This window comes from Lycium ferocissimum, unplaced genomic scaffold (genome assembly GCF_029784015.1).
Source record: "Lycium ferocissimum isolate CSIRO_LF1 unplaced genomic scaffold, AGI_CSIRO_Lferr_CH_V1 ctg5364, whole genome shotgun sequence".
NCBI classification, from domain to species: domain Eukaryota; kingdom Viridiplantae; phylum Streptophyta; class Magnoliopsida; order Solanales; family Solanaceae; genus Lycium; species Lycium ferocissimum.
The window spans coordinates 1-15,656 of NW_026725960.1; the positions used below are offsets into that span (position 1 = coordinate 1).

The following is a 15,656-nucleotide window of genomic DNA, read 5'->3' on the forward strand; positions in this document are numbered from 1 at the left end:
TATTAAATGATGATAAAGCCATGATAAGCTTACGAGACGATTAGTAATGATGAGTCTATGATATGTATGATGACAAATGCATGATGTGTATGACGATATGATTCCACCGCGCCTGATTGGTCGGACATGTCACCGCTAAGGCGGGCTGCTTGAGATTCCACCGTGCCTAATTGGCTGGACATGTCACCGCTACGGCGGGCTGCTATGATTCCACCGTGCCTAGAAGGCCGGACATGATCACCAATTAATGTGGGTCGATATAATGGTTACCCGGACGCGGGTTAACGACATGATGATGTATGATTGATATGATGATGCATGTATGGTATGATGATGTATATGTGATATGATAAGGCATACGCTATGATAATGCACATGACATGCTTATGTATGATGTATGTATACGGAAAGGTATCTATACTTAAAAGAGTACACAAAGTTGTATCCTCACCTCATGACTTATGATTCCTTATTATGCTTACTTCATTCCTGCCTTACATACTCAGTACAATGTTCGTACTGACATCCGTTTTCTTTGGACGCTGTGTTCATGCTCACAGGTAGGCAGGGAGACGGTGCAGATCCATAGGAGCTAATAGTTGTTTGAGAGCACTCCATTTTCCGGAGGTGCCATTGATTATTCTTTTGGTACATATATGTATATTCATGATTTGGGCACAACGGGGTCCTGTCCCGTCCATATGTCTAGTACTCTAATAGAGGCTCGTAGATACTCAGTGGGGGTAGTATGGTCCCATAGTCTTCATGTTTATGCATGTGTATATATTATTTTGATAGCCGAAGGGCTTATGTTTATAAAAGCTAATATGTTTCAATTGTTAATAGTTTTCTATGATTACGAATATATATATCTATATATATATAATGAATGAGAACAGGTGAGTAACAGGATGAGTAGAGTTCGGTGGTTAGCCCCGGATACCCGTCCTGGCCCGTAGCCGGGTCGTGACAGAAGTGGTATCAAAGCAGCCGGGCTAGTCCTAGGAAGTGTCTACGAGCCGTGTCTAGTAGAGTCTTGTTTATGGTGTGTTGCGCGCCACGCTAGTAAACAAGAGGCTACAGGGCATTGAGGAAAAATAACCATCTTTCTTCTTATGAGATCGTGCGGTAGTAGGCCGTGCTATAAGATTTTAATCCTCCTAATAAAGGTGTTGTGATTTTAAATGCCGCCAAAAGGAAAAGTTAAAGCCGCCCAGAAGGGCAAGTCTATGATGAAAAGGCGGGCAGAAAGAGAGCCGCCAATGAATGTAGAAGAGGGTGAATCACACCATGAGGCTCCATCTAATGCATCCACTACTCCGCCTATTACGGAAGAGCAAGAAGGGGCTTCAGCTCTAGCTTCCATGCCTCCAGTTCCTCCACCGGCTACTTCGGGTCAACAAGTGACCGAGGCCATTAATTTATTGACACAGTTGGTTGCCGCCCAGGCACAATGCAAAATGCGGGCCCAAGTGATCGTTTAACTAGTACTAGAGCCCGTGACTTCATGAGTTTAAATCCTCCAGAGTTCTTTGGGTCAAAGCCGGATGAAGACCCGCAAGGCTTTATTGATGAAATGTTGAGAACGTTGCTGATTATTCATGCTTCCGAGATTGAATCGGTAGAGTTGGCATCATATAGACTCCGGATGCGGCGGTTCTATGGTTTACAATAATGGATAGCGTCAATTTAAATTGAAAGGGAACAACGCGCCTTCAATTTAATTCCTCCGACCGTTTGGCAAGAATTTGTAGATGCCTTCATTCGCCACTACTTGCAACAACAAAGCGGGTGATCGAGGTCCGCCGAGCTAGGGCGGATATATATTTTTAAATTTGAAGCAAGCTCGGGGCCCGGGTTCTCGGTTTGGGGGGAACATGAGCGCCGGGAGTATAGCCTTCAATTTAATTCTTTGGCTGATGCGAGATTGTCCCGACTATGGTGGCCAACGATGGGTGATCCGGTGCCAGGCCGAAGTAGCACGATCATCTCGAGAGTGGCTTAGGCCGCATTTGTTTAAAAATTGTTTGACTCGCATATTCATTTTTGTGGGTATGAAATGTTTACAAGACGAGATGGATATTTTCCGAAATGGCCATGAGGTGGCCGGCCATTCAAGCCCATGTGTGAGTGTGTGTGCCCAAATATGTAGAAGGGCAACAACCCCGCAAGAGAGAGAGTCAGAGAGATGCACACGGCCATGAGAGAGGGCAAGGCAAATTTGATCTTGGAAAATTCTTTTCTTTAAGATTTCCTACTAAGTGAAGGGCCCTCGTCGACAGCCGGTTGTTGGAGCAAGAAAAACGTCCGTTGTTGCTTTGTCCAATATGGAGGTTGATTGGAAAAGGTGAGGTTTGATTTCCTTTACATCTTTTATAGATGGTTGTGTGTCTTTGTGGTATACTTTGATGAATGAAGTTCATGGAATTATGGTATGTGTGCCGTGTGCCGTGATATAGGAGTAAAGAGTTAAATTATGTAGTATGTTTGGATTGATGTATTATGGAAACGTAGTGTAAAAGAACGGATAAAAAAATTCATGAAACCCGTGTAGGTGTGGATTGTGTAGGAATGATGAATTGAATCTACTTGGATTATGCAGATGAGATTATGGAAATGAATGGAAATCTCTTTCCGTGTATGTGTGTTTCGTGGGTATGTGTGGTGTTGTGTTAAGGTGATGAGCTAATTGACATGTTTTGTGGTAATGCATAGAAAATGAATGAAACTCATGGAAGGTTGTATGTTGTGGAGGGCCCCTTGGTGTGCATTAAATGAATTAATGTTATCTGCATTTTGGGGGAGATTACAATGTGAAATGAAGGAGACCATGTTGGTGTTGCAATTGTTGTGGGTCGTTTTCAAAGTCAATATGATCTTAATATGTTTCCTTATATTTATGAAGGTAATTTGGTAATGTAGGGAATTGTTGACGTAGTATGAGAATTTGAAAGAAAGAAACGCATTATTGTCGTATTCATTAAGTTGGAAGGTTTCGGGTTTCATAGCATATTGCTGGGATGGTCTTGAATACTTTGTGGATTGTTCGGGTTCTTAAATCGTATGGCTTGTTATATTTGTTAAAAATCTCGACTTGCAAGGGACCGGACACTTGATGCGAGATTGTCCTTCGAGATATGGCAGAGGCTAGGGGTTCATTTTCTTTTCTTTTTGGCATGTCTTACGGATTAAGGTATGACATGATTTGTGTTCCTCTTCGATACGTCCTACTTTAGTTATGACCTCGTTTGATGTACCTTTACCTGCATTCCGGGGTCGCGTTTTCGTACCACGCGGGTCGATGAGAGAGGCCGAGGGGGATCATCTACTGTGTGCCACACAGCCCCGCTTGTATGCTTTAGCTGGACGACAGATCTCGAGTCGTCCCCTATTGCAAATTTTATGTGGTTGAAAAAAAAAACGAAAGGCATGTTTGTGTACATTGTTCGTATGTTCTCATGACGTGTATGCATTGATAGATCCGGTTCCACGTTATCATATATTACTCCCTATGTCGTTAATCGTATGGTGAAACCCAAACCAATTAAACCTTTCGAGGTGTCTACTCCGGTTGGTGATCCCGTGATAGCTAAACAAGTGTATAAAGATTGTATAGTTGTGATATGCGATCGCCAAACCAAAGCTGATTTAGTTGAGCTGGAAATGTTAGACTTTGATGTTATTATGGGTATAGATTGGTTGGCCTCATGCTATGCTAATGTCGTTGTCGAATGAAATTAGTCCGATTCCAATTTCTGAGAGAGCCCGTGCTTGAATGGAAAGGTAATACGGCAACTCCAAGGGGTAGGTTTATTTCCTACCTTAAGGCAAGAAAGATGCTAGCTAAGGGCTATATTTATCACTTAGTCCGAGTTCATGACACGGAAGCAAAGTCATCGACTTTCCAATCTGTTCCGGTAGTGAATGAATTCCCGGATGTATTTCCAGATGAACTCCCAGGCCTTCCTCCAGAAAGAGAAATTGATTTCGCTATTGATGTGTTGCCGGACACTAAGCCTATTTCTATCCCTCCTTAGCGAATGGCTCCAGCAGAACTGAAAGAGCTAAAGGCACGCCCTGAAAGATTTGCTTGAGAAAGGGTTCATCAGACCCAGTTCTTCACCGTGGGGAGCACCAGTCTTATTTGTGAGAAAGAAAGATGGCTCCCTACGAATGTATATTGATTATAGACAGCTGAATAAGGTGACGATAAAGAACAGGTATCCTCTTCCGAGGATTGATGATTTATTTGATCAGCTACAGGGTGCCAAGTGGTTTTCAAAGATAGACTTGAGGTCAGGTTATCATCAAGTGAGAGTTAGAGAAGAAGATATTCCCAAGACAGCTTTTAGAACGAGATATGGCCATTATGAATTTCGGGTGATGTCGTTTGGGCTAACTAATGCTCCCAAGCAGTTGTTCATGAATTTGATGAATAATGTATTCGTACACCTCTTGGATCTATTTGTAATAGTATTCATTGATGATATTCTGGTGTATTCTCGCACGGAATCAGAACATGCAGATCATTTACGTATTGCTCTTGGAATTCTTCGAACTCGGGAGTCGTACGCGAAATTTTCAAAGTGCGAGTTTTGGCTGAATTCTGTAACATTCTTGGGTCGCGTGATTTCGGATGATGGCATTCGAGTCGACCCTCGTAAAATTAAAGCCGTGAAGACGGGCCAAGGCCTACGACGCCTGGGCGAAGTTCGTAATTTTTCGGGGATTGGCAGTGTTATTATAGAAGATTTGTAGAGGGATTTTCATCTATTTCAGCCCCATTGACGAAGCTAACCCTTAAGTCGCCTAAATTTCGGTGGAATAATGCTTGTGAGCGTAGTTTCCAAGAGTTGAAGGACGCATTAACCCTCAGCTCCGGGCCTTAATGCTCCCGGTAAGGGCCGATTTGGGCCATGTTGTGTATTGTGATGCTTCCGTGTTGGGTTAGGATGTGTATTAATGCAAAGATGGAAGAGTCTTCGCTATGCTTCGAGAAACCGCGAAAACATGAACAGAACTACCCAACTCATGATCTTGAATTGGCTGCAGTTATTCATGCATTAAAAATATGGAGACATTACTTGTATGGCGTGCATGTTGATATCTATACAGATCATAAGAGTCTTCAATACAATTTCAAACAGAAGGAGTTGAATCTGCAGCAAAGGCGGTGGTTAGAATTATTGAAAGATTATGATGTGAATATCTTATACCATCCTGGAAAAGCAAATGTAGTAGCTGACACGCTTAGCCGCCGATCTATGGGTAGCCTATGTGAAGTGCCCTCGGAGAAGAAAGAGATGATTCATGAACTCCATCAGCTAGCTCATCTTGGAGTACGTCTAGTTGATTCAGGCGATGCAGGAGTTAGTGTTAATAATCCCACAGTCTCGTCCTTGAATATGGAAGTGAAGGAGCGGCAATACGAAGATCCTCAGTTAAGCCATTATAGAGATACATGTCATGCAAAAAAGAAGTCCCCATTTGAAACCTCCCTAGAAGGAGTTCAACATCGAGGCTATGCGTTCCAAATGTTACAGGATTACGCCGCCAAATTCTAGAAGAAGCTCATTACTCCCGGTATTCTATCCATCCAGGAACGACAAAGATGTATCATGATCTCAAAATGATGTATTGGTGGGATGGCATGAAAAGAGACATAGCGGAATTTGTAGCCCAATGTCCAAATTGCCAGCAAGTAAAGATAGAACATCAAAAGCCAGGGGGATTATTGCAAGCAATAGAAATTCCTACGTGGAAATGGAAAGTGATCAACATGGATTTTATTGTAGGATTGCCCCGTTCCCGAGGCAAGTATGATTCTATATGGGTGGTTGTGGATATATTGACGAAAGCAGCTCATTTTCTTCCGGTCAGAACCACCTACTCAGCAGAAGATTATGCAAGATTGTATATCAAGGAAATTGTGAGACTCCATGGTATTCCGATATCCATTATTACGCACGAGAGGGGCACGCTTGCATGCCCAAGTTCTGGAAATCTTTTCAAGAAGGTCTAGGCACTCAAGTAAGGCTTAGTACAATATTTCATCCGCAAACTGACGGACAAGCCGAGCGTACCATACAGACCTTGGAGGATACGCTAAGGGAATGTGTTCTAGATTTTGGTGGTAGTTGAGATGACCACTTACCCCTAATCGAGTTTGCCTACAACAATAGCTATCATTCCAGTATCCAAATGGCTCCGTATGAAGCGTTATACAGAAGGAAGTGCAGATCTCTAATTGGATGGTTTGAAGTTGGAGAAGTGTAATTAATAGGCCCCGAGTTGATTCAACAAGCAGTAGAAAAAGTTAAGGTGATTCGATATCGATTATTGACAGCCCAAAGTCGCCAAAAGTCTTATGCGGACAACCGCCGGCGAGAACTAGAATTTCAGGTCGACGATTGGGTGTTCTTGAAGGTATCACCAATGAAAGGGGTGATGAGATTTGGCAAGAAAGGAAAGTTAAGTCCTCGATACATTGGACCCTATAAGATTATCCGCAAAGTGGGTCGAGTAGCTTACGAATTAGACTTGCCTTCAGAGCTTGAATTAGTTCATCCAGTATTCCATGTCTCAATGCTCCACAAATGTGTTGGAGATCCCACAAAGATTGTGCCAGTAGATGATGTTCAGACCACAGAGAAGCTAAACTATGAGGAAGTGCCCGTTGCCATATTAGACAGGCAGGTACGAAGGCTTCGGAATAAGGAAATAGCTTCAGTTAAAGTCTTATGGCAAAATAACAATCGAGAAGAGATGACTTGGGAAGCGGAAGAGAAGATGAAGTCCACATATCCGCATTTATTTCAGTCCCTGGAAGAGATATATGATGAAACATCGAGATTATAAGGTATGTATACATTTCTTTTATGTATATGGGTCGTGTGCGGCCAATCTATATTGTTATTGTGTTGTGGCCCTGTGAGGCAATGATATTATGAGTTGTTGTGACAGGATGGTAGTGCCATATTACAGGGGAGACTCTAGCGAAATTTTTCTAGAATTCCTAATGACTTAACATTCGAGGACGAATGTTCCAAAAGGGGGGAAAAATGTTACACCTTGAAAATTTCCCCTTAGCATACAGTGAGTAGAATAACTAAGTGCATGACGTATACGAGATTTGGACAAGTAGGAAATAGTCTTTAATGGTCCTAATTAAGATTTCCAAAGACATTCGAGTTAAGGAAAGAAAGTTGTTAAGGGAAGCGAGCTATAAGTTGTGTGTCGGGCAAATTACGAGCATCAAGTTGATGATGTCTTAATAATGTTTTGGAGAAGAGTTATAATGTTCCTTAGATTTCTAATGAAGTGATAAACAAATGTTAAGAAGGTTTCATAAGGATTGGAGATCGAACGAGACGGCGGGAACAACTTCGGTGGAACTGTGAGTTCCACGACCATGTTCCACGGACAGCACCAAGATCCACGGACCGTGGATCGGTCCGTGGAACTGCCAGCAGAAATGGTGGCTGGCTGGTCGTGAACCACGGCCAACACAAGGTTCCACGTACCGTGGAACAGTCCGTGGAACTCTCGACGACTGAAATGTTCCAAGTCTTTAAATGTGATCCCCACTTCATTTATTTCATTTCCACCAACTTCTTCCACCTCTCAAGACCTCTAGAACCTTCCATACATTTCATCCACAAGAAAACAAAGGGAATTAAGGATCAACAACGAGAATTGAAGTGAATCAAGTGTATGGAACCTCACTAAAGTCATCCAACTCAAGAAATCTCAAGAAAGGTGAAATAGGGTTTTGGTGCTAAAAGAATATTTTCACTCAAGACTTGTTTCTACGTTATCTAAGGTGAGTTTCATGGTATTTTCATGATGTTTGAAGTGTTAATAAGTTGAAACACTTGGATTGTAGAAGAGTATAGAAAATGGGTCATAAATGGGTGAATAGTGTCATTATTGGGTAGTAGTTGAAATGAATCATGAAAATGGATATGTTGAGATTATAAATATGTTATAAATGACATTTAGAACATGGAATAAGTATTGGATATGAAAGAACGTGATAATGGACTTTGGTCATGATTATGGAGAATTGGAGTGAAATTGTGAAATGCGAATAATGTAAATGAATGACGATTGTTGTTAGCGATATTGTGATTGTGGTTATGAATGTTGGGAGTTGATATGGAATATGGCGGAAAGTAGTATCAACAAAGGAAACGCTGCCCAAATTTCTTTAGCCTTAAGAAGTACGTTTTTATGATTGTTTAGCTAATGTCGACATGAACTCTCTTGAAGGTATAAACGAGTGCATTAAAGGAGAACGAGCAGAATAGAGTAGAAGTTAAACGACAAATGTAGAGGCTCAACCTTTCTTTAAAGAATCCTATGTATGATTTTCCTCCTTCTTCATGAAATTCTTATATTCCGAAAGACTAAGAGCCTACGTTCATGAATAGTCATATGAGATAAGAAATATGCTAAGAATATGATTATGAAAATGCTAAGTTCAAGCCGAAGGGTTCTAGAGATTATGATATGATGTACCTACAAAGTTAATGATGTTGATTACAATTCATTGATGTTTTCTTCATGTATACTCACCTTAAACGTAGTCCCTCCAAGGTGAGATATGACGACTATGATTACTCCATAACGTAATCGGGGGTCCACGACCTTACGTCACCCTGACACAGATATAGTTGCTTTCAAGTCCTAATGTATGATTTGATGGTATATGTATAATGATATTAAATGATGATAAAGCCATGATAAGCTTACGAGACGATTAGTAATGATGAGTCTATGATATGTATGATGACAAATGCATGATGTGTATGACAATATGATTCCACCGCGCCTAATTGGCTGCACATGTCACCGCTAAGGCGGGCTGCTTGAGATTCCACCGTGCCTAATTGGCTGGACATGTCACCGCTACGGTGGGCTGCTATGATTCCACCGCGCCTAGAAGGCCGGACATGATCACCACTAGTGGGCTGCATATGATGGTTACCCAGACGCGGGTTAACGACATGATGATGTATGATTGATATGATGATGCATGTATGGTATGATGATGTATATGTGATATGATAAGGCATACGCTATGATAATGCACATGACATGCTTATGTATGATGTATGTATATGAAAGGCATCTATACTTAAAAGAGTACACAGGTTGTATCCTCACCTCATGACTTATGATTTCCTTATTATGCTTACTTCATTCCTGCCTTACATACTCAGTACAATGTTCGTACTGACGTCCGTTTTCTTTGGACGCTGTGTTCATGCTCACAGGTAGGCAGGGAGACGGTGCAAATCCATAGGAGCTAGTAGCTATTTGAGAGCACTCCATTTTCCGGAGGTGCCATTGATTATTCTTTTGGTACATATATGTATATTCATGATTTGGGCACGACGGGGTCCTGTCCCGTCCGTATGTCTAGTACTCTAATAGAGGCTCGTAGATACTCGGTGGGGGGTAGTATGGTCCCATAGTCTTCATGTTTACGCATGTGTATATATTATTTTGATAGCCGAAGGGCTTATGTTTATAAAAGCTAATATGTTTCAATTATTAATAGTTTTCTACGATTACGAATATCTATATATATATATATATATATATATATATATATATATATATATATATATATATATATATATATATGAGAACAGGTGAGTAACAGGATGAGTGGTGTTCGGTGGTTAGCCCCGGATACCCGTCATGGCCCGTAGCCGGGTCGTGACAATTGTGTTGTGTTGTGTGAGGTGGTGATCAATATGAAGGTAAATGTAAGAACGAATCACTAAGTGGTAGACTTATGCATTGAGTCTAGCGGACTTAGGGAGTCCCATGTTTGGTAGATGTGTGGTAAGTATGTTCCGTGGATGCATCATGTTTTAGTAAGTGAACTGGATGGAAAGCTCTAAGACTAAAAATAAGGAATTAGACATTAGTGTAAATGAAGAACTAAGACTTAATTAATTGGCCTAAAGGACTACGAAATAGGGCTAGACTACGAAATAGGGCTACATTTGGCTAGTCGGATAACCGGTAATACTGTGGAAATAAGAGAACCGAATTAATAGGAAATAGAGAGGTGAGTTCGTATCGGTGTAAAAATCAATATTGGGAGTCTTGAGGGCCCGTTGACTTATCTGCTTATCCTATTGACTTCATATTGTGTTGCGTGAACTAATCTTAGTCGACCTATGATGCTTACTAGTACGTGTGGTATATTGATACTACTCTGTCTACACCCTTTTGGGTGTAGGTATGTTGCAGGTTTAAGTTAAAGTTTCTTCGTGTGGATTACGTACATCTTTCTACAGTCTCGCTCATCTCATTCCAGGCTGAGGCTGTGTCATTTTTTTTATCCTTGTGTAATGAGAGCTCTTGTACCTGTCTAGACTAGATCTCCGGAAGTTTTTAGGTTTCTTGTATCAATGATAAAGTCTGTATGAGCATTTACTTTTAAATTTGTGATCATTAAGAATTTGTTATTAATAAAACTGGCTGAATATTGGGTTGGTTGGTAAGGGAACAACTACTAGTTAGTAATATGGTAGGTGCCCGGCCCGTAAGTTATGGTCGTGACAGTTGGTATCAGAGCCTAGGTTACCGGTCTCACAAGTACAAGAGCAAATGTCCAGTAGAGTCTTGTGGAATGGTACGATGACGTCCGTACCCAACCGCAAGAGGCTATAGGACATCTAGAAGTTTCCCTTCATTCATTCTACCGTGCTACTCCCTATATGCCGTCTCCTAGTTGAATCCAATTGGTATCTGGGCGATTTCAATTGGTATCTTGACGGGCTAATTAGTATCTGTCGATTCCAATTGGTGTCTCTCCATATTGACTCAAGGAAGACCTTCTATGAGTAGGTACGTGTTAATTGTGTGAACAAATGGGAATCCCGCTATAGTATTAAGTATTACGAATTGTGTGCTTATTTTATGTCTGTCCCCACCCTAGGTAAGGCGTGATTAGCACTCGGTACCTTGCGAAAACCGAGCGAACCAACTTACAACTCACATCCTCTATGTCTCGAATGGCAAAAATAAGATCAAGAGGCTAAATATGAATATAATATCATGCATAAGTATATGAACAATGGACCCATGATGCCGACATTACTCACCGTCACACTATGACTAAGCTGCATAGGTGAACCGTCCGCAAAGCCTCTATGAACCTCGACCGAGGTATACAAGGCCCCGACAAGGCCCCCACATATATATATATATATATATATATATATATATATATATATATATATATATGTATAGACTCAGACTCGACAATTCTCCAGGAAGAATTGGAGCCACCACTCAAGACCAGTACCTGAAGGCAGCCTACCATGAAAGATCCTCGTCTTGTCTATCTACACCTGCGGGCATGAATGCAGCGCCCACAAGAAGGGACGTCAGTACGAGTAATGTACTGAGTATGTAAGGCATGCATAGTAACATGACATAAGAACGAAGATAACATAACATGAAGCGAGTAACTATACCGTGTACACTTTCTGAGATTTATGTCACGTAAACTACCTTGTCTATCTGGAAAAACATTTCATACGCATCCATACACAGTGTACACACAGTTACATTCGCATACATTTGCAATATATACTTCTATCATATCCGTACCCGGCGTAGCCGGCCCTTTCGGGACTCAGTGTTATCCATACCCGGCCCTTTCGGGACTCGGTGTTATCCGTACCCGACCCTTACAGGACTCGGTAGCATCCGTACCCGGACCTTACGGGACTCGATGTCACACATGACTATATAGATACACATATAAGAATACATAAATAAAAGCACATCATCATCACCATTATCATCATCACCGTATCTTCTCTTAGAGGATCAACTATCATAAGATAGGATCAATAGTGTTATAAGAATATCAAGAACGATGAACTTGGATAGCGTTAGAAATGGAATTATCGTCATCTCTATATCTCACCTCGAAGGAACGAATAACATGAGATGAGATCAACAAAAATGAATAAAATCAAGGAAATTGTGAAATAAGCTCAATAATCTCATAATAGCAACACTTCCATAAGCTTTGGAATCTCTAGAAATAGGATCATCTTTATCCTTATTATCATTATAGAAAACATCTATCTTTAGCATCATAAGAAGCTTTCAAGAATCATGAACTTTAACTTTTGGAAGTAAGAAGGTTATGAAAAATATGTATGGAATCATAACATAGGAATCATGCCTTCTTAAAGAAAGGGACTAGCCTTAACATACCTTTCGGTCTCCTTAGCGATTCAACGTTTATCCTTCCAAGCTTGTAAATCTACATGTAAACCATTCATACTATCGTTAGGCTCAATGTCATATACTCATTTTAGGTCTTCAATTTAATTCTGTTTAGAACCTGCCGAAATTCGGGCAGCATCTCCCGTGTTTATACGCCTAGCCCGAAATCATAATTCAACAACTAAAAACAACAACAACAATACCAACATCAACCATAATATCATCAATACCAAAGTACTCCACAAAACATCCATATGGTGTTTATCTCATATTTCCACTAACAAAATTATTACACAGCTATTTAACAGTTCTATATCCGTAATTAACCCAAGACTAACATTAATAATAAGAGATTCATACCTTTCTCCCGATAATATTGCTATATCTTCACTTCCCCACCTTGAACTTAACCCAAAACGTGTCACTATACTATTTTGTAATCGCAACTATATGTTGTCTAGACCGGAATTCGGGAATTATACCTGATTTATGCTTAAAATTGAATCTTGGGAATTAAGAGAAGTCTTCAGATTTTTGGAGAGAGTTTGGGGTGTTTGTTAAGGAAAATAAGGGGTAGGCCCCTTTTTATAATGGTCTAGGGTCTTCCTGGGCTGACTTAAAATTTGCTCACCGCGATCGTGCCACCTTTGGGTGCGTTCGCGCAGAGTAAATTTCTCTGCTCTGACAGTCTGTCTTAAAATGCTCGTAACATTTGATCTCGATATCATATGAGGTCCCACGACCAATGGTTCGAAAGCTATTTCAATTGTCTACAACTTTCATTTTTGGTGTGATTCTAAATTCCAAACTTATAATGGCGTTTTTGCCTCTCCAAGTCAGATCATCCGAAAACGTATCCTTAAATCATCCTTTTGGAGGGCTTATGCCCATATTCGGCTTAAGGGTCCCTCTTAAGAAGTACTACTCCTATCACTTTTCATATGTCCTTTATAAAACTCCGGCGTGTGGGCCCCACCTTAACTTACGGTTACGAGGGCTACTTCAAAGTCCATACTTGAAACAACCAATACTTACGAATTTCAACGTACAGAACCACGGGGTGTAATATTCTTCCCCCCTTAAAAACATTCGTCCTCGAATGTCGTAGTTATAAATCCACAACGTTTTTACAAATCGCCGACTTGCAAGTACTCCCTCTTACTTGCTCTTCATTTCTCTATTTGTGGGCAACTCCCTTGCTCGACTATGGCACCTTCCCTGAGTCTCTTTTTCTTCGAAGTGCTCTTCTCCACTTGCCATTTTATAGTATTAGCCCGGAAGTTTGTAGAATGTCCTCTCAGAAGTGCAAATCTGTTCTATTTCTAGATCCTTTTTTTAGGAGGCTTTTCCGTTTCCGAGGTAATTGTGTCAATATGACTGCACATTTATCCCTTCGAATGTCCCTCAAGAGCCAGAAATCGCTTGGCATTTTTGCAAAACCTGCTTATTTTCTCCCAATTCACATCCTTGTTCGTTGTTGCTGCCCTCCAGTTCCACTTATCAGAATCTGATTTCGAACCCTTTACCTTCATCTTGCGTTCTATACTACATATTCCATTCTTTCCGTATACTTACCTTTGAGATTCGCTCAAATGGTCCTTTACCTCTATCGTCATCCTAAACTCTCTTTCTTAGTCGCTTTACTTGACCCTCGTTAGCAACATACTTCCGTTGCTTACACTTCATCTTTTCTCAGGGCATCCTAATCTTCTTACTCTTGTATACTCACTTTCTTCTTTTCCCTGATGTTAGTGCATCAGGCATATCCAACTCTAACCTTTAGAGAAAATAATGTCAATTTGCCCTATCGCACTTGCCACTTTAACTTCAATACCGTGTTCAGTCAATACCTTTAACATATAGCAACATTGATTATCTTTACTGGTTAACATAACCACACATAAGATATCGTATATCTTTACTAACACCTTACTTACCAAGTATCCCCAATACTATTCAAACTTGTCCTAATTCTGTAGCTATATACGTCTTTTCTCTCTGTCAAGCCAGTCCGCCTTATCTCTCGCAATCATTTAGAATTTCCAACCGTGAGGTTCACACGCTTCTAATTTCCCTCAAGCTAGTATAGTTCCTCATCCTTCTCTTATGTCTGAATCTGTAGGACTTCTTAGCACACTTCCCAAGGGTCACCCATCCTAGTACTACTCTGGCCTAAGCACGCTTAACCTCGAAGTTCTGATGGGATCAGGTGCATTAGTGCTGGTATGATCACATCCATCCTACTGCGTAGCCTTTATCACGTGACCTAAAACAAGTTGAAGTTCTAACGGATCCCAATAAAAATTCCGATCATGCATCTCCCTCCGAATTGGAAAAGTCCCTCACTTTCCTGACCGAGCAAATGCTGTTTTAGCCTTTGGAACTCCCAATAACAACCATCAATCAACACATACAACTGCTTTCCATTCCAAAATTTTAAGATTCCTTGTAGCGCTAAAACTTCTTAGCCGCAGCTATCTATAAGTACTTTGGTTATCGGTCCCTTTAAAACTTCCCTTTGTCAACTATCAATGGTATCCTGCCTGCAATAGTTGTACACACATAAGAAGTTCCAATAAAAGACTCATATACCTGTAGCCGGCCTGTCCTCCTCTCAGTCTGGAGGGCTGTAAAGTGAAGTGTCCTCCTCATCGTCCTTGCACCATTCTGTTAGCCATCTCATTATGGCGATTGTTTATATGGTTCTATGTCATATACTCTCACAATTGATATGACTAGCGGCTTGAAATTTCACGAGGGTTCATTGTCACCAGCTTGTTTCGACCAAACGCAATATCCTTGAATCCTTTTCTTGCGATCTTATCTCCGTCTACTTTCATGGCTCCTCCTTGCATTTCCTTAGCTCATCTTTCTTCATAGCTCCCTATTACTTTTTGATTGCCCCATTGTCGGGTGTCATAATTACTCCAATACCTTAGTCAGTCCTTGTGCTTGTACTCAAGCTTACTTTCTTCCCCCCTTAAAGGTTTTACCTTACGGTGTTGTATTTCATTGCCATTCTCGATCGAAATTTATGGGGATACTCGAAAAAGTGATGTGCCCAACTATCTGTCCAGCCGGAATAGTACTTTTGATTCCAATAACTAATGCCCAATGTCCACTTGTAGCGTCATCTTTATTTTATCATCCCATATCAACTTGTCCTATACTTTCCCTTTAATCAATCTGTAGCAATCATAGACGTATAACCTTTGTTATCTCTTAAATCTTTGGTCCTCGTCCTTAAATTTTAGGAAAATTTTAACAGAGTTTCCCCTATATTTCTTACTATTCAAACCTGTACGCAACCCAGAAAATACATGCAATGCCTCACAGGGCCCTCAATATCGAACAGAAATGCAAAGATGATGAAACTTACCTCATGCGTC

At 40.8% G+C, this 15,656-nt stretch overlaps 1 pseudogene; it reads right to left on the reverse strand.

Moving 5' to 3' along the window:
• Positions 1-14,387: 14,387 nt before the first annotated feature.
• Positions 14,388-14,504, reverse strand: LOC132044875 (5S ribosomal RNA; annotated as a pseudogene).
• Between the last annotated feature and the right edge of the window lie 1,152 nt (positions 14,505-15,656).